Consider the following 25043-nt stretch of genomic DNA (forward strand, 5'->3'; position numbering starts at 1 on the left):
TTCTTTCTCTTTTGAAAACATTTCCTTTTCATTATAGGGAAAGAGGGTCCTTGAAGGTGGATTTTAATGTGATCCTTTGAGTAGAAAACTCTAGGTAATATAACTATAAATATGCCACTACTCTATTACTAATGTCATTTATTTTCTAGGTCATATCTAGATTTTGCAGACACACCTAAGGTTGTGATGAAATTTTAGTTCCACCCCCAATAGATATTTCCACCCAAGTTCATGTACAAGAGAATGAAACAAAGATTCCTTTACCATAACAAGAAGTTGTATTATTAGTCAAAATTTGTAATTTTATTTATAGAGGAGAATGGTATCAATTTTAAATTGCACTCTCTAGGAATCATTGCAAAATGGTCTAAATATTAGATTGATGTCTTATTTTCTTTAGTGCCAATTTGATCTTCTCCATCTATAGATGTATATCTATTTTTTTTTTTTTTTGTATTTTGTAAATGGGGTAATATATATATATATATAAAGTATTTGTTTATTTTTTTCTTTTTTTTTCTTTTAACCATTTGTTAGTCTATGGTAGAGGACTAAATTATAATATTATACTTGGGTAGATTACTATATTTCATTGACCTTTCAGAATTAGTAATTAATTTGGCACTAATCAACTAATTATAAATAATTATTTTCCTTCATTTAAATATTTATTTCTAAATTAAATTTATCATACCTATTATTTATCTTGGTTATAATTGGTTTAATTGATTTGGTATTATAGGACACTTTTTGGAGGCTTCCTCCATATTGTTTTTTGGATAATATTTACATAATAAAATGTTAAAAAAGAATTACTAAAATATTTTAATTGAAAAATATCACAATTTTTGAAATAATTTTTTTCAATACTCTTAAATTATTACAAGAAGTTAAATTTCAACATTATTATTTGATAATATATACTAGAGGGAGAGAGGTATTAATGTGAAAAAAGGGTGCAGTTGGAGATCTTTATAACCTGCATAAAAAACCACTTTGGATTTCATGCCAGATGTTGTGGTACTCACTGCGTGTGCCTCCATGGATGATTTTGTACCATTGCCTTCTATAGTTATTACATGTACCTTATCTATTTTTTAATTTTATTTTTCGTTTCTTTTTTGCTATGTCATTTTTTCTTTCCCACATGGTTTGGATTTTTGTGTTTGAAGCCCTTTTTATTTCTACTTTGACCTTGTGTGTTTTGTATTATGTTGAGCATTTATTAAGTATTCCACTTTAGTTTACTCATCAGAGGTATTGTGGTAGTAGGCGCCAATATTCAGAGTACAACCAAGGGAGATGAAGTGTTTCTTAATAATGATTTGATGGGTTTCAAACACTCTAGTAAAACGAACATTTTAGAGGAAAAGGAATTTAGTTGGAAACTTTTAAACCTTCTTATAAGGTAGTGGTAAGAGAGGATATTTCAATTGTCTTCCCACCGATGGACTAGTCTAATGGAGAGGTGTGTGTTCGACTTTCCACAAGAATTTGAAGCGAGAACATAATTCAAACTGATGTAGGTGGACATGTCAACATTATTGACCGTAGAGGATGAGACATGAGTAAGCCTTCACCCTATGGGTTGAAGACACTCTCCTTTTCTCCCAATGATGAAATGGCAAGAGTTATCCATGCAAAAATAGAGTAGACATAGAAACAAAGGCACCCTTTGAGGAACCTCCCTCCAAATTTATCATTCCATATTGCTTTCAATACTTGACCATCTAACCAAGCCTTTACAAATTAAACCATTATCATTTGATTAATGGATCTTTAGAGTGGCTGATACACATGCAGTCATTTTCTCAAACATTTTGTATTGTTATGTTTGTGATTCCATAATTTGCATCCTTTCCAATATGAAAACCTTAATTTCATAACTCAGTTGATGCTTGACCAGCACATTCCCTCACACTCATGGTTAATGCGACCCAAATTGGCCCAATTCTATGAAGATTAATGATGCTAGAGATCGTTAAACTCTAGTTTTAGTTCTGTTTTACTTTTATTATGCAAACAATTGTCCAAAAAAAATTAGGAATTTTGTTTCTAAAATTTCAATTAAATTTTTTGACAAATAACCTTTTGCATTAACATGCATAATTTAGGATAGTTATCTCACTAAACTTGTTTGTTATCTCCAATAAAGGATGGTGTACATGCGTATATGTGCTTTTTTTTTAGGGAATTGATTTAGGAAGCTACCAGTGAGTCATTAAGCTAAACTTTTAGCATGAAGTAGTATGCGTAGGTTGTAGACTTAATAGGAGATGTAATTTGTATTTCTTTAATAAGCTACAAAATTGAAAGTAGAGTAGCCTACAATATGTAAAGATCAACATGGAGAAGCAATAAAAAATTGTGTTTGTATAAAATTCTTGCAGTGCTCTATTTTCTATGTTTCTCTATTCTTCCCTTGTGTTTTATATTCTACATGTGGTATTAGAGAAAATGAAGATCTCAGGGCATAAAGAGTGTTCATAAGCTTACCTACACTATTTTATTTTATTTTTTATCGATAAACAACTAAAGCCTTGGATTATATAATTAAAATAGGAAAATTACAAATAGTGAGTACCTCCATTCAATTGGACACTAGTAGGAAAAAATAGAGAAGAAAACCTCTAGTCTTGGTTGAGACCTTAATCCTCTACAAAGTACAAATATAAAAGGGGAATACCCCAATTTTTGATATATTACTACGCTATGTTCTTCCTTGATTTATTTAATCTCATAATTTTAGATATAATGTGATCCAAAGGCAAATCTGCTTCTGCCTATATTTAGGTCTTTGATCATTTTTAGGTTTATCCACTCCAATCTCTACTTTGTTTGATGCTTAAAACATGTATGCTATTGTTCTGTAAAACCACTTCAAACTTGTTTTGGAAATTAGTATTGATTAAAAAAAAATTGAGGATTGTCTATTTAGTAATATTCATATTTCCTAGTGTTAAAAAGAGGCAAGAGGAAAGGATTGAAAAAGATTATTAAAATATCTAAAATATTTGCTAAGATATACTGAATTTAATTCTAAATTAGATCCTCACTGAGTGAAAGTGTGTTGTCATTTTCTTACTAAGATTATATTCTAAATTACAAATCTCCAGATTTGAGATAGTTTTATTATTCTATTTTGAGTCTTTCTTGTTAAATTTAATTTGGATATTCTTGATAATTTAAATATACATCTTATATATATTTAGGTGTTTTGTAAAATTATACCTGAATCTAGCTAAAGATCAACAATATATATTAATACGAGTTAAAGTTCATGAATAATAATTCTTTACTGCAAGGAAGCCCTTATCCAATGTTAATTAACAAATGTTTAATGCCTCATTTTAGTTATTGAAATTATTAATAAATAGTACTTCACAAAATGGGGTTCCTAAAAATGATGTTTCATTCAACAAGTGAGAAGAGAGGACATATGTTAATCTTCTAAAGAGATTTCTAAAAGACTTGGTATATAAAACTTAGACTATATTATATTGAGTCTAACTGGAATCTCGAAAAAAATAAGAAGAAAGATGTATGGAGTCATTTCCCTCTACTCATTTATTTGCTAACTTATCTACGTCTGTATTACCTTCACGGTAGATATGTTGTAATCTAGTATCTACAAGTTGATCTATTAAGCTTAAGATACTTTCAAGTTTGGAATTCATCACTCAGTTCGGTGTCTGATGTTTCCTAATAAAATTTATAATAATTTGTGATTCTCCTTCAATAATTAATCTAGTTATCTTATTTTTTAAACTTAGTTGTAATCCTTCTCGAAGGGATTCTAATTCTACTATATTTTTCAAAATGATTCCCAAGGGTTTGGCTCTTTTGATGATCCATTGACTAAATTCTAACCTAATAACGCATCCTATTCTTGCTTTCCTAGGAATCCCTTTGGATGCTCCATCAAAGTTTAATTTCATCCATCCTTTTGGGGGTGCTTCCCATGTACATTCTTTCCTAGCTTTAAGATCATTTCTCTCATATAATAATGGGGAATTAATAAGGTGATTCCAGTTCTTTTTCATATTCCTATTCCATTTAGAAAAGGATCCTTCAAATTTTGCCATTTTCCTTAGATAACCATTCATAACTTCGGTTGTAGATGCTTAAACCTTATTTAGAAAATATTTCATGTTAAATTTTGTTTTTTTGAAAATACTTATGTTTTTCTCTTTCCAAATTTCCCACATTAGGATGGCTAGAGTTATATTCCACAGTGTATCATAAATATTGTTTTTGTTCTTAGCTGGCCATCCACTTAGGTGGTTGGTTAAATCCTTAGAAAGTGGAGAGGTGAGATTGAGTTTATTTTTAATCCAATACCAACCTTCTTGAGCAAAAGGACACATAAATAAGAGGTGCTCCAAAGTCTCTGAGTTTGCCTTATAGAGACAACATCTAGATGGTCCTTCAAAACCCATTTTGGTAAATTAGTATGTCGTTAAAATAAGATTTTGAAATGTTGCCCATAGGAAGATGCCAGCCTTAGGGAGGAAAGTTATATCCCAACATAAATCCAAAGGAAGTTTAAGTTTTTCTCATCTATTTGAATTAATAATCATATTGTATCATAACTTTACTTTGTATGATCCATCTTTGGATGCACCCTAGATAAGTTTATCTTCCTAATTTTTATGGTTCACAAATCATTCTTTGATAATGGTTTCTAGGTTTATTTTTTCTATAGGAGATATCTACATTCTCCTAGGGTTTTCATTCCCATAAATCTACCCCATAAATCTTTTGATAATTTTGTAATCTGAGACCTTTAGGTCCCATAAATTGGTAAGCTCATTAATGACATTTCTAGGGATTTTTGAGCCCACCCTAGGAGTCTTCCCAAAAGAGAGCCTCTTCTCCTCTTCCAAAATCCCAAGTTAAATACTTGCTAATCATTGATTAACATTTTACCATGAAATTCCATGTTTCTGAACTTGTTGGAGGATTCCTAATTGTAAATAGTGAAGTTGGATAATTCAGATTTAGATACTTATTATAAAGAATTTTTTCCCATTTCTTTTCCCTTTCTTGATACATTCTCCATACTAATTTTTCTCCTAGTGCTTTGTTTTGCCAACTAAAATTCTTTATTCCCAGCCCCCCTTGATTTTTTGGGCGTCAAATCTTTTCCCATTTGATTAATGCTTGTTTCTTTTTATCTTTTGTTCTAGTCCAAAAGAAATTCCTAAGTTTTCCTTACAATTCTTTGTTAATATTTTTGGGTAGAGGGAGACATGAAATTTGATAGGTAGGGATGGCTGAAAGTATAAATTTGATTTTAGTTTCTTTACCTGCTTTAGTTAACCATTTACCTTTCCATGTGTATGTTTTTTTTTCAATTCTTTTCAGGATATTATCCCATCCTTTTTTATTCCTTGCCCATTTTTCTAGATGAATCCCTAAGTATTTACAATGGGAGGAACATTTCCTATGTCCCATTTGATTACAAATATATTCTTCCATATCTCTTGGTATGTTTAAAATTAAGATTTCTAACTTTTTTGCATCCACTTTATGACCAAAGGTTGTAGTATAATCTAGAATGATTTTTTTTAAGACTTGATTTTTTTCCCTAGTACTGACACCGGGAGAATGGTTTCATTAGAAAATTGTTGGTGTACATGATATTGGGGATATTATCTATCACCATGCTTCCTTTAATTTTTCCTTCTACTGGTGCCTTTTGGATTGACCTTCCAAAGGCTTCGGCCATGATGATAAATAGGAATGGTGAAATAGGATCACCTTACTAGATCCCCCTTGAGATATTGAAGAATCCTTCTGGGGTGCTATTGATTAACAAAGATATCTTAGGTGTGGAATTGCAATTAAAATTTCTATTAATCCATTGACGAGAGAAAATGAAGGTTTCTTGACATTTGCATAGAAATCTCCAGTCCACTACATCATAAGATTTTTGGATGTCTAGTTTCATGAACATGCACACTTCCCTATTACTAACATCTGAATTGGTAGTTTCCTAAATTATGGATATTTCATCCAAGATAGGTCTACCTAGCACAAATCTAGTTTGTTCTTCTAAAATTATCTTTGGGAGTAGGGCTTTAGTTCTATTTGCTAAAGCTTTAGAGTAGATTTATAGATAGTGTTACAAAGTGCTATAGATTTGAAATTCGAAGGTAAATCTACTACTAATTTTTTTGGAATTACTGTTGAAAACCATCTAGCCTTGGATATTTTTCTATGTTAAGACTGAAGAGAACTAGTCTAATTTCTTCTTTAGTAAAGGGTTTATTCAAATCTATATTATCAACATCTATAACCACTTTGGGTATATTTTAAGAAATTTTTCCTGTATAATTTGATTAGAGAAGTCATAATTATTAAGTACACTTTTGTATTATGAAAAAAAATATTCATCTATTTTAGTAGGGTCATCTACCAAATTACCTTCTCTATCCTTGATTTTTGTAATAGTATTGATAGATTTGTTGTGAATATTGTGTTTCATCCTCCTTCTACAAGTCATTTTCCCCTAAATTTTTGCTTCCAAAAAGCCTCTTCTTGCTTAGCTAGTAGCTCTTTTTCTTTGTTAAATTTCTCATTATTCATGCCATTTTTAATCACTTCATTGTTTAAATTTTTGAGTTCTTCTTCAATATCTAATTTTTATTTCAAGATATTGTTAAAGTATATTTTATTCCATTTTAATATTTTTTCTTTGATCAATTTTAATTTTGATACAAAAAAATACATCTTGGAACCTATGAAATTGCCTTCTACCCACCACTATTTGATGTTTTCCATGAAATTTTTATCAAAGAAATGACATTTTCTCACATTTAAACGGCTTCCTAATTGGTTTTTTAGGTTCTATGAATTCAATTTTAACCAGATAATGATCTGAGCCTAATATTGTTGTATATTAGTTGTTACAATTAAATCCAACTCTGCTAGTTCTCCTTTAAAATTTTTTTTTCCAAATTTTCTTCTATATAATTAAAATCTTTCCTTCTCTTATTCCAACTAAAAATTTCATTACTAGTTGGAATTTCTAATAGTTTGTTTTCCTTGAACCAATCCCTAAATTCTATGGCTTCCTTAGAAATCATTTGAGATCCTCCAAATTTCTCTTTAATGTCTAGAATAACATTAACATCTCCACCAATTACCATATTTATATCAGGGTAAAGTCTCATGAATATACTAATTTCGTCACATACTTTATTCTTATCTAATGTTTGTATGGGTCCATATACATTAATTACTACTAGCCGAAGATTCTAGCTATTGTTGGATACCTTGCTCCATATCCAATTGCTATTGGATTCTATAATATTGATGTTTGTTGTCCATGAATTCCATATGATTCCCATACCTCCTAAAGCACCGCTTAATTCTTTCATTTATGCTTTCCATTTACCTAATCTTTTACCTAACTTGTCTCCTTCTTTACTTAGCATAGTTTCTTGTATCAATATTATATCTTATTCGAATAAGCTTAGATTTCATTTTAGCAATCATTACTTTCTAGGGGTGTTCATGCCCTAACATTTCGTGTTGTTATCCTCATTGATCACTAGGATGGCTCTTCCCCTTCTTTGTGTTTAAAACTTCAAATATCTTTTTCTATTCCTATGCTTGTCCATCTTCTTCTCTTAGTTCCTTTAGTGATTTCTTTCCTCCTTTCATTTTTTGTTTACCATACTTCGGGGTGCTGAAACCTTCTTGGTTTATAGATAATCCTAAATTATGTGTAATGTTCTAAATGATATTTCCATGTCTTCATCCTCATCTATTAATTCTTTAATTATTTTCTCAACTAATGTATTATTTTTCTCTTGTTCTTTTTCTTTGATGTCCCTCTCACTTCCCTGAATGTTGAATGTGTCATTCATTATTCCAAATTCTTCCCAGTTCTAGTTATTTCCAATTTGCTCCGCATCTAAATTTTCTTCTTCATGTGTAGATTTTTTCTCTTGCTCTTGATCTTCTATAAGGGTTGCTACTTCTATGGGGGTCAAATATTCATCTAATCCACTTAGATCAATGTCTAATTCTTCTCCAAATATGTCTTTCTCATCTGTCAAGGTCTCCCAGAATTTGTAACTCCTTTTCTTTGACTTCTTTCAAATTGTTATGTTGCTCCAATGAGCTAAATCCGCTGATGGTATTGAGCTCCTACCATCCTGTTGTTCTCTTTTCTCTTTTGCTTCATTCCATTCTTGATTGTTAAAGTTTGATACTATACTTTGATCAAATTTTTGTTCCTAGTTGGTCCCTAGATTGAATTTTATTTCTCTTTCTTTTCTTATATTCTCTTGGTTACTCACTTTCTATTGCTGCAATTCTATTATTTTGATTCACTAGTACATTTGGGTTCATTTTTCAACCTTTATTGGTCAAACTTTTGACCCATTTTTTGACCAAATTCGATCAACCCATTGGTTGAAGTTTTTCTAGTCAAAATTTCAACCAACATACTGGTTGGTCAAAATTTTGACCAATCCATTGGTCAAAAACCTTCCAGAGCCATTGTCCAAGTTCAATCAAGAATTGGTCGAAATTTTGACCAATGAAGGTAGAAATTTTGACCAACAAAGGTAGGAAAAAATTTAGGCGTTGGTGGAAATTTTGACCAATGAAGGTAGAAAGTTTCGACCAATGAAGGTAGAAATTTTGACCAACAAAGGTAGGAAAAAAATTAGGCATTGGTGGAAATTTTGACCAATGAAGGTAGAAATTTTGACCAACAAAGGTGGGAAAAAAATCAGGCATTGGTGGAAATTTTGACCAATGAAGGTAGAAAAAACCCAGGCATTGGTGGAAATTTTGACCAATGAAGGTAGAAATTTTCACCAACAAAGGTGGAAAAAAATCTAAGCATTGGTGGAAATTTCGACCAATGAAGGTGGAAATTTCAACCAACTAGGTGTAAATTTTTTTTTAGGCATTCTATAAAACAATTCACATGCCTTGCGTATGATATGACATTTTGCATGCATCCTGCACTCTCTCATCTGACTGATGATGTATTATACAGAGTGATCTGAAACCATGATTCTAAAAAACACACACAATCAAATTGAAAATGAACTTTCACTACAAATGGATTGTGGAAATATGATATTGTTAATTCTCCATGCATGTCTACCAGGACAAATATATGTTTTAGTTGTGATTGTCCTAGTAGACATGCATGCAAAATTACCAATATCAAATTTCCATAATCAATTTGTAGTACAAGTTCATTTTGGATTTGATTGTGTGTGTTTTTTAGAATCATGGTTTTAGATCACTCTATGTAATCCATCATTAGCCGGATGAGAGAGTGCAGGATGCATGCAAAATGTCATATCATATGCAAGGCATGTGAACTATTTTATAGAATGCCTGAAAAACACCGACAGTAACTAATATGAAGTATATATAATTAATTATATGATCGAGACAAATCATGTAGATTGTATGAAGGGAGTCCATCACTGATAGGGCCCACTAAAAGATAAAATATATGATAAAAAGACTTATTTTCATGTTTTGAACATATGGGGTATACATAACATGACTTATTATTGCACAATTCAACTAAGTTCAGTTAATTTCCATAGGGATTGTCCCCATTTAATGGTGAACATTTTGCCACATTTCAAGCATTTTGATTATATAAAGAAATGGATAGCATGAAAAGTTTAAGTAATGTCAAGCCATTTATTTACTTGATATATAATGTGAATAGAACTATTATGTTGCAAAACAACAACCACCAAATAAAATTATCATCATGTACCCAAAAAGGGATGGATGGAATGTCAGAACCAACCTCCAACTAACTACTATCACCATCCCTCTATATTATAAGTTATAGTGGTGCTCTAGATTTTCTCTATTCCATCATGCACTTACATATCATACACTTTACCATAGTCCATATCAAAAAGGTCAGAGATATCAGTTTCATTTGACTAGTATGTGGAAGACCTTGATGTTGAGAAGTTGTGTGATTCACATGGAGTGGAAGGTGTTTTCGCCCATTGGAAGGAAGCTTCATCTCTTTTACCGGCTTCTTTATTTTTACTTGGAGAAGCATATTGCTTTGAATTGTCCCCATGGCTCCTTGTAGATGATGCCAAGACTATCCTTTCTATTTTCTTCTGCCATAACATAATGTTCACAAAGTGTTAGAATTGTCTCTAGATGAAAAGAAACTGTAGAGGCTCAATTGACATGTGATCTTAGTTAATGTAGAAGATAGATTATGAAATATCATCTGAAATGTTGATACAAAAGTCTTCCTAAAACAAAAATGTAAACCATATCAATCCTAAAAATGATTCATATCATTAATCAATGTAAAAGAGAGTAGAAAGAAATCATAACTGATACTTGACATATGGACATTGCAGGCATTTGATCCTTTGAAATGAACATGTTCTCCTAATGAAGGCTTAAACTAGTTTGGATCCTTGCAGAAACACATGAAATGTAATTGAATGGATAAAAATTTATGGTACAAGCACTTGAAACACTTAGACTAGATACTATAGCTCAAGTGCCAAGGTCTTGAAAAATGTTGAACACCTTTACTTATTGGTTCAGTTTATATGCAACATCAAGCAAAAGTTTGTTATATGGTGCAACACATTCGCTCAAAGCCAGTGATCAGAACAACAATCATCTTATAGAAGGATACCGATCACATTAAAATTGCATAAGATTAATGTTAAAATTGGCCATCTTCTAGTTAAAATCATCTGTTTAGCAAGAAAAACTCTTTACTATTTTTCCCATTGTTCTTTACATCATCAAGTTTTATTTTAATTATTCTATGTGCAAAAAATGTAATCTAGAGAACAATTTATGTTCTACCAATAGGTTCCATATAAATAAATGTCAAGGATTTTATATTATTCCAATCTAAACTGATTAGAAAGTTTACCTCAAAGTTTTGTAGATCTATCTCCGACCAGGTGGAAGCTATGTAACAGACCAGTTAGAGCTAAAGCAAGCTGCTACATTAAGATGTTGAGGAAGATGTTGTACCTCTATCACTGGGAGCTTGTGTGTCTTCCTCATTACATGCTTGGGATGAATATGTGACTGTAGAATCACATGTCTCACCTATTAAAAAAAATAGTACATAAACATGGCAAGAAGGCTTCCGTCTTCTGACAATGCATTTAATGAATTGAACATCTCAATTGCAACTAGCACAGTTTTGAGGGCTACGTCTCAAATGATCTAGCTAGAACTTGTGTTCTAGGCCCAGATGTTGCAAATAACAACCTATGATGCCTTCATCTATACACAATTTCTTTCTAGTTTCTTTCTACTCACACACCCATTTCATTTCATATGATCATCTAAAAATTGTGTCACTCTAAGCTCTCAACTATTTCCTCTTGATTGATCATCTGATAACTGTTGAATGAGAACTTTGGGATAATCTATAGGCATCCATCAAAGCATAAAGGATTTTTTCAGATGATGTAGATGAAGTAGTAGCATTTTCCTTGGGATACATGCTTGCAAAATGGAAGCATAGATAAGTCATGTGAACTGTTTGACAAGATGCCTGAATGTAATGTGGTCATCAAAAGTCATGGTTGTTGGATATGCACAAAATAGATATATTGAGAGAATATATTTTTTTAAGTTGCAACTACCCTGGTAGATATGCATGCAAAATGTGGATTCCTACACGAATAGTTCAATTGAATCCTCCCCCTGAAGGAAGGCTACAACAAATACATAGTTCAATTGAATGGTCTATAGATACCATCAAGATTAGAATTTTGAACAATCCATCAAGATCCTATTATGTATTGGCCATTATTCCTAGATGATTTGTAGTCATATGTTTCATGTTTGTGGTATCACATCTCACCATACTTATCATTGTATAAAGTTTTATGTCTCTACCAGTAGGCATATTCAACTTGCAATAAGTTTGTGACAGCTAATAGTGAAAATCTCTTATTGCAGTTTTGAAATAAAAGCTTCACTAAGTGGCCAATAAAATTTCATCCATCTTTTATATAATATTGAGAACCACATTTATCATATGTGTTTTCTATCTCAGGGAGCTTAACTAGACTAGTATTGGGTTGATGATGGCCTAATATAGTTACCTTGTTAAGATCCTCAAGACAAGACACATCGAATCTGAGTAGAAAGCATCCTGATAAACCCAAATTAAGTGTGGAATAATTAGCGAAGCTAGCATTCAAGTATTAAAAGGGAATGGAATAAAATATTTTATTTCTTACCAGTTCATGTTTTTTGATTCTGCACTGTTTCTTAAAATCCATTTTTCTACTATCTCACAATCAACTGGATGATGAGCTTCCTTGGAGCACTGAAGAGGTTTTAGTCAAAGTTTTAAACTATTTAAGTTTCAATACAATATATTAAAATCAAGAACAATTAGTTGGAAAACAAAAGCACCTCCCAGAAGGACTATTACTAAGCACAATATAACAGAACTTACATTATAGCAAAAGTTGTGTGAACATTTGCAAGTGATATCATAGCACCCACTTCCAATTATGAAGTCAACACCATACTCATAGCCAAGAGCTAGACACCATTTGGTCTACAAGTACATCCAAACAACAGTTTTAAGAAAACTACTTATTTCATACTCTCTACTAACCCCAAAAAATACTTTGGAGATGGAATAAAGATAAATCTATTAATAACAAACACAAGACCATAATGCGGAGGAAGTTCTAAATTGATAAACAATAAAACATTTAGCACAAAAGGAACAGATACTCTAAATTATGTAAACAACCAAGAATAGAAACTCTGTATATGCTCATATGTGTTCCTCTATAACATCCTATCAAATAAGATTATGTAAAAGAAGCATCAACAATTAAATTATCATTATTATCCCACTATAGGGAACATGGAGTGATCTTCCTAAATATTACTAAGATGGGAACATGTATATTTGTAGAGAATTATTCAAAAGATGCTACAAAAAACAAAAAAAAACTACTCTGCAAACACACTCAACAGGAACAGTCAAACTAGGTAAGAACCGTGATTAGAAAAATTCAACTTCTTTAAGATGACCAAGCAAATAATCAAACCTTTATTTTGTCATCAACATATGATCTAAGAAGGTATTGTGTATATTTTTTTCTGTCTTCATCAGAGACCAAAGAAAGCACCATATTCTCATCAATAGTAGCTCCACATGATGGGACAGGACACTGTAAAGAAAGACATCTGGGTCCATCATTTATAGAAGTGTAAATATAGCCTACAAAGCACAAGAAGTATGTTATGGCATGCAGGACCATTGCTTACCAATAAATGAAGAGTGTTCCCTGCACATCAAACTTACAGGATACAAATCATTCTATCCAAATGCAAAACTGTTAACTAAATCATATTTAAAATGAGAATGAACGCAATTTCTAACATGAAAGCAAAGTCAAAACTGTAACATAAGTTATGATGGACATAATTACATTGTAAGAAAAAAATGCAGCAGCTAGATAATGATCTCACCATGGAACATGTGACAGCACAAGCATGCTACTGTATGATTCATTTCTTTCTATAAGGTTCCACTGAATCATTTATTTAGATACTAAGAGATGTTTTAAATCTGAAAATTTTTTGTGATACCATTGCATATAACATAGCATCTCCAAAGTCTTAATCAAGTCATGCTTTTCAGTTCCATGATCAATATGCACTGTGATAGGGACCTGTCAAAGTAACTTTTATGTTAAGCATTGTTCAGAAATGAGCCAAATTTAACTATCAAAGAATAAAATTGGGATTATTCATTATGTAATTCTACTGAAAAAACTTCACTTCACATTTAAATAGGACAAAGAATGATCAATGCCTACTAGATCCATTCAAACTTGATAGTATTTAGAAAGTGTCATCACCTACTATAGTATAGAAGCATGCCATGATCTCTCCGCAATGCCCAGTTATGTGGTTGCAAAATTAGCAGCCTCTCAAATGCCATAATGGACAATCTAGATAAGATGAATAAAGAGATGCAACAAATTAGAATGAGTCATGAAAATACAATCATCATTGGCCATAACTTCCAAACAAATTATGTTATAGATAGAAATTAATTGTAACTTTGCCTCTTCTAAACTATGGATTCTCACAACAATTATGTACCACTCTTAGCCAAAAAATATTATCATCACATAAATCGCTCATTGAATTACAAACTACTGATATCTCGAAGCACCAAAGGTCCAAATGTTCTATGCTATGATAGCTACCATAAATATTCTGATTTGAAGTCCAAGAAATAGCCTAGTATACCATCCATGACAAACTCCACTAGAAAAAGAAGGAAAGAGGAAAAACAAACAATATCATTTAACAGATAGGTGGAAGGAAGAATTACAAAGGTGGTCTTACAAAGAGAAGACAAAATAACAAGGCAATAAAATTAGAATAATCACAAAACTATCATCCTTGCTGACAAAAAAAAAATAGCACATCCCAATGACAATAAATCTTTTAAGAGATTCAATGTCCAATATAGATTCTGCAAATTGAAAGAAGCAAAATTCATAGTACACAAATATAATAGAGAAAACTAGTGAATTAAATTCCCTTTGAGAGCCAAAAAGAGATTTGGGAACAATAGTTTCTATTAAGAATGTGAAGCAAATGATACAAAATAGTCACAAACCTGATTGATCAGAGGTGAGCTTCAAACAAAATTCATAGCACCATTATTGATAGACAGAAAGTATCCTGATTAGCTTCTCTATAGGAGATAAACCTCAAGTTCCCAATTATGTTCTTTTTATGGATAGGGGTGAAAATAGTTTAATATGTCAATTTCTATCATTTATAGCATGCTAGTTTAGCATAACTAGCCAGTTAAATCAAGCATGATATAACAAGACATCACGAGTACTAGGTTTCAACATTATGGGCTATGCCGGATATGGGTACAGGGCCATAAAATGTGTCCCTCTATTACACACACACATGCACAGATATACATTCACACACAAAAGAATATTAGAAACATTCATAGTTGTTGTAGCAAAATTATTAATTGCTATTTTTGTTCTAAATCTTCCAATGTTATTAACACAAAAAAGCCCTCCCACTTTCCATGAACCGTGCTCCAACTTGTTGCATTCAAATGGTGATCAAATGAGCGCAGATCCCCACCAAATATCTAATTGTTCAAAAATCTCCATCTAGCACTTGCTACAATGAAAATATAGGTGCAACAGTCAAATGAGAATCATAACATTGAAATAAGGGAAAACATTGAATTAGTTTTTTTTTAGGTGAAAATATGTTGAGTTCATTCACTTTTTAAGTTTTGTTTTTTTTTTAAGTTTCTTAGGGGAGTCTCATGTACTATGGAGCATCTCCTTTTAAGAGAGATTCGCCTCAAAATTAGGGCGCATCCCTTAGAATCTCAAGACATCCCAAAGTGCATCAACTATCAATGACCAAGAAAATGGGATATGAGTATATAACATGTGTGGTCATTTTTAAGGCCTGCATTCACACCTCAGTTAAGTATGTATATTTACTCTCAAATATTTTGCATTAGGCATTATGCTAACTCGAGTGGCACAGGATTCAATAAAGTTGAAAAACAAAGAAGGCAGTATTCTGAATGATTATGGAAATTTTTTAGGAGTAATGTTAAAGATGAAAGTGGGGGACATACAACAATAAAGCTATAATTCTCAACACCAAACCTAATAAACAAGAAATCAAGGGAATTCACACCTTAGTTCCTCAGGCCACAAGATTAAAGCATTTGGATTGTCAACTTTCTTTTGTTTCTCAGATGCATGACCCACAGGTCGAAGTGGTGAAGTTAGCAACAATGTAGGGTGTGCCCTTGAAGTAGATTTCCAGTAAAGCCTCTGCAAGAACCAACCAAATAAAATAAAATAGATGATGTCTTTTATGTAATTACATCTGAGTGAAAAATATATATAAAGCCATGTGTTTATTGAAATCATTAAATTCAAACAAGGAGTTGAAATATCCTTCAACTTCATGTCATTTTAAAATCTACAAGGTTGTCCCATTTTAGATGCTCCATTAAAAAAATGCCACCTTGTGTTTGATAAACTCACCTTGAGATTCACCAAAGCAATTGTAGTGATGTCTTTGTTTGACCCAAGTTCAATTTTGGGAAGTGATACACTAGTCAAATTAGAAGCCTTAGATCCAAGATGCTTAACACAATTACCATTTACTCTAGCAAACCAACTTTCCCTTGCAGACACACCTAAAATAGCATTAATTGAAAAGCTTATAAATATAATTTTTTTGAGAGACATTTAATGAAAAACTAATATACAGTGAAAGATGCAAATATGCAGGAATCGTTTAAAACTGTTAGCATTGACTCCATCACATGTAGCTATTGCACAATTTTGTGATGCATTGGTGTTTGTACAACACAAAGAACCAACATACATATGCATTGAGCATGTCTGATCTTTAATGCATGCAAAGTTTTGTGTTGGCCCATTAGGCTATTACCACTAGCTGACCCTATTTGAGTTGAAGTTGTCGTGGTAACAAGCCCTTAAAAATGAAGTACAAGTGAGGTGTATATTTTAATCTAGTTTTGCAATCTCAAAACCAAAATAAAAATAAAATACAAATGCACAAGAAATCAGAAGAAATGATGATTTCTGAGACCAAAATTCCCATCAAAGAATGTACATTATTATTTTTTATCAAAATTATAGTAGCTACTACCCACATCACAAAATATTGTGCACTACAAACAAAAATTTCTCAAATCGATATCTTGGTTTGCCTGACCAACCCAGAGAACTGAGAGCATTTCATGTTCAAGGTAAAAATTTTAAGCTAATTTTCCTAGTCAATTTAATTCATGAAATGTCAAGAAGAAGTAAACTGAAAGATAAAACCCAATGTGATTCAACATCGTAGAAATTTATGAGAGCATATGCAATAGGTCACTTGCCACTAAACATTATTCTTAGAAAAATTATTAAAATGTCCAAAGAGTGAAACTCAGAGGTCCAAAAACATCAAACATAATTCATGAAATGTTAGGAAGAAGTAAACCTGAAAGATAAACCCCAATATGATTCAGCACCGTAGAAATTTCTGAGAGTATATGCAATAGGTCACTTTCCATTAAATAATATGCTTAGACAAATTATTAGAATAGGAAGTCCAAAAACATCAAATGTGTTAACCAATGCTAATGAAGTTTGACAAACAACATGCATAGAATGAAGCCCATGAAAGCAATACTCAATGAAGAAGTGTTAATAGTATATAATACCCAAAAACCTAAAGCTAGTTGGATATCAAGAAAAAACCACCAACTAGGACTAACATCACCACACAACTATCAACAGTGATTAAAAAGTATAGAAGCTTAATAAAGTATGTGACTTCAGTACACAAGCTTGCTGAAGAATTGAGAAGATAATTAAAAACCTCTGTGTTATTAGTTTTAGGCCATATTAGAAAATCCTCCCCAATTTGTGCTCCTACAATAGTAATTCCAAGTCTCTGACAAACTTTAATATATAAAATGCTAAGCATTATTGCTGAAAAATTAATTCAGTATTAATTAGAAAGGTTGAGATAAATGAAAAATCTATTTAAAAAAAAGCCACTTGTTGAAACACCAATTTGTTACTTTCAATGCTTTAGGTTCCTTTTCAACTAAAAGCTAATGCAAATTGAAATAGAATTACAAATGAAATTCCTATGACATACAGTCAATTGGCCTCCACAATTAACAATTTGTAATTGTTAAAATTCAATCTCCAATAAAAGCATGATTTGTGCATATAAACAAAGATAGGAAGAAAGTAAAGAAATTATCACTTCCAGATGCAGAACTTAGCATTGTATGTAAGTATGATTGTTTTAGATCTTTCAAAAGAGATGATCTAGTAAACCCCCATAAATTGAAGAGAACTACATTAACTACCTCCAAAACTTCAATTGAATAACATCCAATATCTTTTGATGCTAACTCTGCTTCTACCTATTTTTCTATCACATCAAGCTCTAAGAGCCATGATGAAATGCTTTTCCCCTTCAGAAGGAAAGCATCTAAGGTACCTTCATCAGAAGATTGTCTATTGGTTATGGGAATTGCTCTTCCTTCACTTAGAACAAAATTAGCATCCATGTCTTGATTATAAGAAATATATGCTTCATCCTTTGCAGCAATCAATAACATAGCCTATAATGCAATTTCAAAACTCATGAGAACACATTGACATTTGAGCATATAAATAAAAAATTGTAAGAACACAATGGCAAAGATACCAAAAATATTGAGGAGGATGCAATTCTGAATCCTGTGAATCTGGCAGTCAGAGTAGAGAGTAGGGTCACCTCTAAGGAGTGTGTATTGATTGTTATATAAATTTTTATGCTTGTGAATGCAGTGTGAGGGTAGCCAATGAGCTGGGGGCTAGAAATGCCAAAGGAGCCAAATTTTCTATTATTGTTTCTGCAATTACTTCAACCATGATAGGCCTTATTTTTCTAGGAACTTGAACTAACATGATGGTCAATATGAACAACCTACTCTAGAGTAGTATAGAATTGGTAAAAAGATTGGTAATCTACTAAATGGAATTAGTATTTAAGTGTGTACCATTTAACTTTAAGCTCATGAGCATTGAGAAATGGGTTATGAAGATTGTCTTAACATAAAACTCTAATTGCATATAAACAAGATGATTAAGCCATGATAAAATTTACTAAATTTTACTTACCTACAAGAGATCACTAATGTTGACAATGAGTGATCCAAGAATAGGGGATACAATAAACCATTCTCCATCTTTCTTAACTTGAAGACCCTCAACCTGACCATCTAGCAGGGTAGTGATCACACTCCCATCTGAATGGGATCTTAGTCCATTCACCAAATTTGGTTGAGGGCAAGGAGGATAACAATTGATTCTGAGCTGAAGTAGCAGTTCCTTGATAAGGGTTTGAACATAATCAGTATCCAACCCCAAACCCTCAAAAAGCATACCAAGTAACTTATTTGTAAGATTGAGTACCTCTTCTCCGTATTTTTCATAGGTTTCCCTTCATTTTCCACCACCAATCAATCAACATTAATTTATACTCCAAATTACAAATTGCTTATGAATGTTGTAATTAAATTTACTTAACTTTATGAGAGGGGTGTTTTTGGCCAATGTTCAACTACCTTTATTGAGGGTGGGGAGATAAAATGAACAAGGGCATCAACCCAATCCAAGACTATGTCATCGGATATGTCAAAGAAGTGATCGTAGCCTTCAAGAATATGAGTACCGAGTCTTACTAGGCACTATCTTCTTTTTTCTTCCAAAGAAAGATCAAAGAAAATCTTTCTACACACCTTTAACCCATGATCCTTGTCCATCTAATCCAATTGATTAAATCCATCTATGAGGATCAAAATTTCCACTCTCCATCACTTGACAAGTGTCCCTTCCTCCTCATGCTCTCACATTTATGACCATACCTACCTAGCCTAGTCCTTGCTCAAAGGTATAAGCATGCTCATACATATGTAGACATCCAAGACTTATCATACATGTTAAGTTTATTCAGGCCCTAGGAATCTTGCTAGAAGTCTTAGTTGCTATAAGATCTTATCTTTTAATGTTGTCAAATTTCCAAAGTGTGTGATATAATTCACTTGTGAATGAAAAAAAATATAGAAGGAACAAGTGAATCTTACATTTTTTCATTACTTCTTGAGGCCAACGTGTTTAATATTTATTATGTTAGCGGTCTCATGTCATAGGAGTAGCACACATGCCATGATCTATTATAATTATGTGTCTTGCCTTGCTTATATAAGCAAAGTATCACTTACATATTGTAAGATCTAATTTCTCAATATAATCAATAAATCATATTGTATACTTGATTGGTGGAATAGCATATATTACTATTGGTTCTCTCTTGTGTTTTATGTGGAAGCTAGGTTGGTGTTGCAAATCATAATTGTATCTTGGTTGTTCACTTCGAGGTTTGAATCTGGCAAGCCCCTTTCCAATCTAGATAGTTTCTACTATCAGGTTCTTTCTATTGTGATTTGAGTTTTTTGGATGATCTTATAAATTCCCATATGGTTTTCTCTTGCATTTTAATACAATCTTGAGAATAAAAAAGACTTACAAAGATTTGATGATCATATGGCTAATATTTTGTGAAATATTAGCATAACTTTGAAATATGGCTAATATTTTTTCATAAGATTTGAAATGCGGCCTAACTAAAAGTTAAATAAACCTTCCTTTCATAAATCTAGAACTTCAACATCATTGATAGTAAGCAGTGACTAGGCTCTATCTTACCTTAGACTTAAAATGTAGTTCCTTCAATTGAAAAAATATTTATTTTTTCAAAAAGACATTTATTTAAAAATAATAAAAATCATGTGAAGGTGGAAAAATAGTTATCAAGTTTCTTCCATTAAAATGCACTTATAGAGTTTATTCCACAAAAGAGAACTAAGAAAGAATGCCCTTCAAATAGAAATATGCACAAATTAAATTATCCCTTTGAGAATTCTAAAAAAATCAACATTTGATGAATATATGACTCGAACAAAACTTTGAAAATTGCATAAACTAAAGTATCCATGACTCTAAAAATCCAGTGTGTGTTGAAAACATGTCTACGAATGCATTTACAATTCCAATAGACATAAATGGTTGATGCTACGAAAAAACCATCAATTTAGAGTAGGATTTCCAACTCCTAGTTCATATAGACAGATTCACTATTAACATGCTTTGGATTCTCCAATATAATACTACACAAAGATGCACTCTGGAAGCACCCAATGGATAAAAAATACAACATACCTCAGATCAAACAACTATTTAAGTTACCTTGATAGGAGTCTCCCGACAGTAAATTCCATCAAAACCAGCTAGCATTGACTTTGATCCCCTCAATAGTGGTTGTATTCCATTTGTTCTTAAATCATTTTGCATCCACCCCGTTACTAAGGATCTATCTGAAGTATAATTGAGAAAATATTCCTGTGACACATGCTTGCCAAAATAATGGTCATCCACCTCTAGCTCCTTTTTTGTCTTTCTTAGAAATCCAAAGCAGCTATAACAGTAGGTGTGCCCATTCATGAATTGATGTTTTAATTAAATTAAAGAGAGAAACCAATCAATCATCATACCCAGATCTGTTCTTAAAAATAATGAAGGCTAAAAAAACCTATTTCACCACAGAGATAAAACATGCAAGCTCCCTAAGATTAAATTAATGATAGAAAAAACTTAGCTCTCAGGAATTTGAGAAGTGTGTTCGACTTCCATTACAGATTCTCAAGTATGCATTTGTCTGTCCTTTTGCAGTAGAAATAGGCTAGGGATTCAATAAATCTTCAAAAAAAACACCTTAATAAAAGGATTAAACCCCAAATTGATTATGGGTGTAATCAAGCTCCATTCCTTCACTCCTTCACTCCTGCAATTCTCACACTCTGTGAAAACCAAAGTGAATGGTTGTGTAGCTCTGGCGCGCACTTCATGAAACCCTTTTTCATTGAACATGTTAAGCTCATGTTGGTCAAAATTTTGACCAACACGAGCATGAATTTTTAAAAAAAAACTTTTCCTTCCATATTCCAACCAATCTAAAACATTTCAATAGATGGTCACAAATTTTGGTCGAAAAATGAGGTCAAATGTACTAGTGATTTTTTCTAAAGCTTCTTATGTGGTCTTTCTTTTTAGTTATGAGTATGTTAGACCTTCTTATATACTTTCTTTTTCATCCTATAGTAGTCCATATCCATGCTCAAGGTGATATTGTTGATTGATCAAAAGTTGGTCTTCAATATCATTTTGAAGTAATAGAATGTCATGAGTCATTTTATTTAGTTCTTGAACATCTCCTCTATATATTCTAGAGCTTTATTCTCTTCTTGGAAAACCTTACATTATTTTAGTTTGGAAATATTTTTATGAGTATTTCTTAGATCTTCTATACTCTTTTCTATTACCACATTATTTCTTTTGTCTCTTTGTTCTGTTTTTTTCTCTTCTATATCCACTAGTTGACTATTCTAACTAGTGTCTTCTCTTTCTATTTTCTATCCTTCCTACTTACCCTTGCTATCACCTTCTTTCTTTTCCTTCTGAACTTTTAATTCCTTTGATCTTTCCTTCTTTTTATGCATCCTTATGTTGTTGAGTGCTTCTTTTATATTTGATGTATTATAATCAATATACAGAGTGGATTTAATGATTCATGTTATTTTCCCTTCATATTTTGTAAACTCTAGCTTGTGGATGGATCTCTTTGTTATTATTTTTTTGTTTTTATGTCATACTGACCATACTCTGTTTATATTAAAAAAATTATATTACTTGTTTGATTATATTCAGCTTTGATACCTAATAAGTTTCCTAGGGATTTACCAATTTTTATTAGGGTTTGAAGATGTTTAATTTTAGGTGGAATTTTTTTACATTCTATCTAGTTGGTTAGTTGCTTAACCTTTTCATCATTCCAATTAGGTTCCTAAGCTAAAAAAATTAACTAAGAATCCTTTATAGAGACAATTAGAAATTGAAATTAATCTATTCATGATTTCCTTATTTTTGCATTGAATGAAAAGTGATGATTTTGAAGAAATACTAATACTTACCTATTGTTTGTCAATCTTTGTTATTCTTTTTAACAGATTTGATGGATACTTACTTGGGTCTCCAATATGCATAGACGCTTAGCTTTGAGCATTTCTCCCATTTTTCTTCTACATACTTGTCACTTATAATTAGTATTTCAAAAAATAAATTATGGTTAGATGTCATCTCCATAGTAGGAGATGGTCCTTTTACTATGATGTCTTTCTTTTCATCTATTCTTTTATGTGGAGGAATTTATACTTTTTGACTTTGAGTTTTAATTGTGGAAATCCTAACTTCCTTTCCTAGTAATATTTGCTACCAGTTTTGACCTAATGGGATGTGATTAGCTTCTGAGATTTTGAGAGGTTTAGGTATCTCATAAATGCTATCTTTGTCAAGCTTAACTATGGGTGGAATCAGATTTGAATTCCTAGCTTGTTGTTTTGCATATCTAGTTTTTTCCAAAGAAGTGCTTATTTCTATTTATGTGTTTTTTCATCTCCATTTTGTTGTTTGTAGTTTTTTGATACAACTATTTTCTCTTGTTCCTTCTCAATTTTTCTTATTGCTAGCCATCATCTTTCTTGGAAGTCAAGTTTAGGTTTCTTTGCAATGTGATGATCTTTCTATCTCTTGCTTCATATAATTTGACAATGGTGCTAAAGGTGTCTACTTTTTTATTTTTGTTTGATAGTACTATGAACTTGTTGATCATAATTTAGACGTGCATCTCCATCCTTTTAGTTTTCCTTCTACTTAACTAGAAGGGATCTAAATAGATTTTTTTACCCTGCTATGGCACAAACTTTTTGTTGTAGTCACCATATCGAATTCGTGTATTTTGTTTTCTCGAATTGTTTTTTTCCCAAAATATTTTTTTGCACATTTTGTATTTTTTTCTTTTGTCACCATTTTTTATCAATGCTATTTTTTATTGAATGAAATGAGAGCGTGAAAATATATTTTGAGCATGTGTGATTGTATTATGGTGTTTGAGAGAAAATTTAAAAAGAAAATAGAGTAGGTTCACCAAAGAAGCAAATTCATTTCTTCTAGATTTGGTTGAATAAATATTTAGGTAAGAAAAAATTATTTGTGTCAAGCTTGTTAAAAAAGAAATTTGTTTCAATGGGAAAATTTGGAAGAAGGTTAAAAATTAATATTTAACTCTAATTTGTAAAATAGAATTTTTAAATGGTGATTTGAGAAAATTAGAGAATTTGAAAAATATTGGAAAGGAGAAATATGAATATTTATGTCAAGTTGAAAATCTTGTAAAGAATTGAAAAATGATACAAAGAAAAATGAAGAATTGAAAGAAAAAATAATACTATTTGAGGAAATCAAGGAGAATGAAGATTTGGGTAAGAAGGTAAATGTTTCAGAAAGAGATAATGATATATTGAAATCAAAGCAATTTGTTTGTGATATTGAATGTGATACACATGATTTGTGTTCATTTAATAAATATGATATAGATAAAGTTTCTCTAGGTAAGGACGTTGAAGATGAAGGTAACTACACATTTGCAAATATAGATGGAAATTGTTATGATGATAACAATGGATATTTTAAAAATAATATTGGTTTAAAGATTATGCAAAAAATGGGATTCAAAGGAGGCAGGTTATGAAAGTATGTACAAGGCATGAAGGATCCCATCCAACCCTTTTCGAGGATGAAATTTGAAGGCATTGGATTTTGTAAAATAGTGAGATCTAATTTTGCTAGTGATAGATCCAATCTTTCCAATTGAAAAGTTCTAAGAAATCAGTTGAAAGAGCATATTGTTCTCATTGTCACAAGAAAGGAAATTTGAAGGATAAATTTTGGGATCTTCACCCTTGTAGCGCATGTGGCTTGAAGAGTCATAGTAGAAAGACTTGTTGGAAAAGAGATTGCGGTGAAAAATATACAAAAACTTGTATACGAGTTGATTATGGATAGATTGATGGATCTTGTTGGTAGAAGGTCACAAAGATGTTGAAAAATTTGTACAAACCTCAATGCTCACACATTAAAAGCAACAGTAGTGGATCAAGGTTTAGAGGTTTTAGTGAAGTAGTCGATGAGTGCTTAGTTTTATGGAACATGGAAGTGTCATGTGTCTTCTCTATATTATAGAAAGAAGGGGAAGGTTGAACCTTGTTATCTCTCATGAAAGAGAGAAATTAGTAAAGAGTTATTTGACTTCTATTAGAAGTTCTATGTGATTCTATAAGACTCAAGTGATAGAAGAGTTAGACTGTGAGGTTCATGGATCAGGTTGAGTCCTATTAGATAAATTTGCAAGTCTCAACATTAAGGGGGAGTGTGAAGATTAATGATGTTGGAGATCATGCAACTCCAGTTTTAATTCTTCGACTTGACTTTTATTATGCAAATTGTTTCCAACAACTATGTGGT

General features: G+C 31.7%; 1 pseudogene; it reads right to left on the minus strand.

Moving 5' to 3' along the window:
- Positions 1 to 18746: 18746 nt before the first annotated feature.
- On the minus strand, positions 18747 to 19390 carry LOC149564944 (oxoglutarate-dependent flavonoid 7-O-demethylase 1 pseudogene; annotated as a pseudogene).
- Positions 19391 to 25043: the final 5653 nt, after the last annotated feature.

Source organism: Cupressus sempervirens, chromosome 3 (assembly GCF_028749045.1).
Source record: "Cupressus sempervirens isolate cs-2001-9-10 chromosome 3, ASM2874904v1, whole genome shotgun sequence".
Classification (NCBI taxonomy): domain Eukaryota; kingdom Viridiplantae; phylum Streptophyta; class Pinopsida; order Cupressales; family Cupressaceae; genus Cupressus; species Cupressus sempervirens.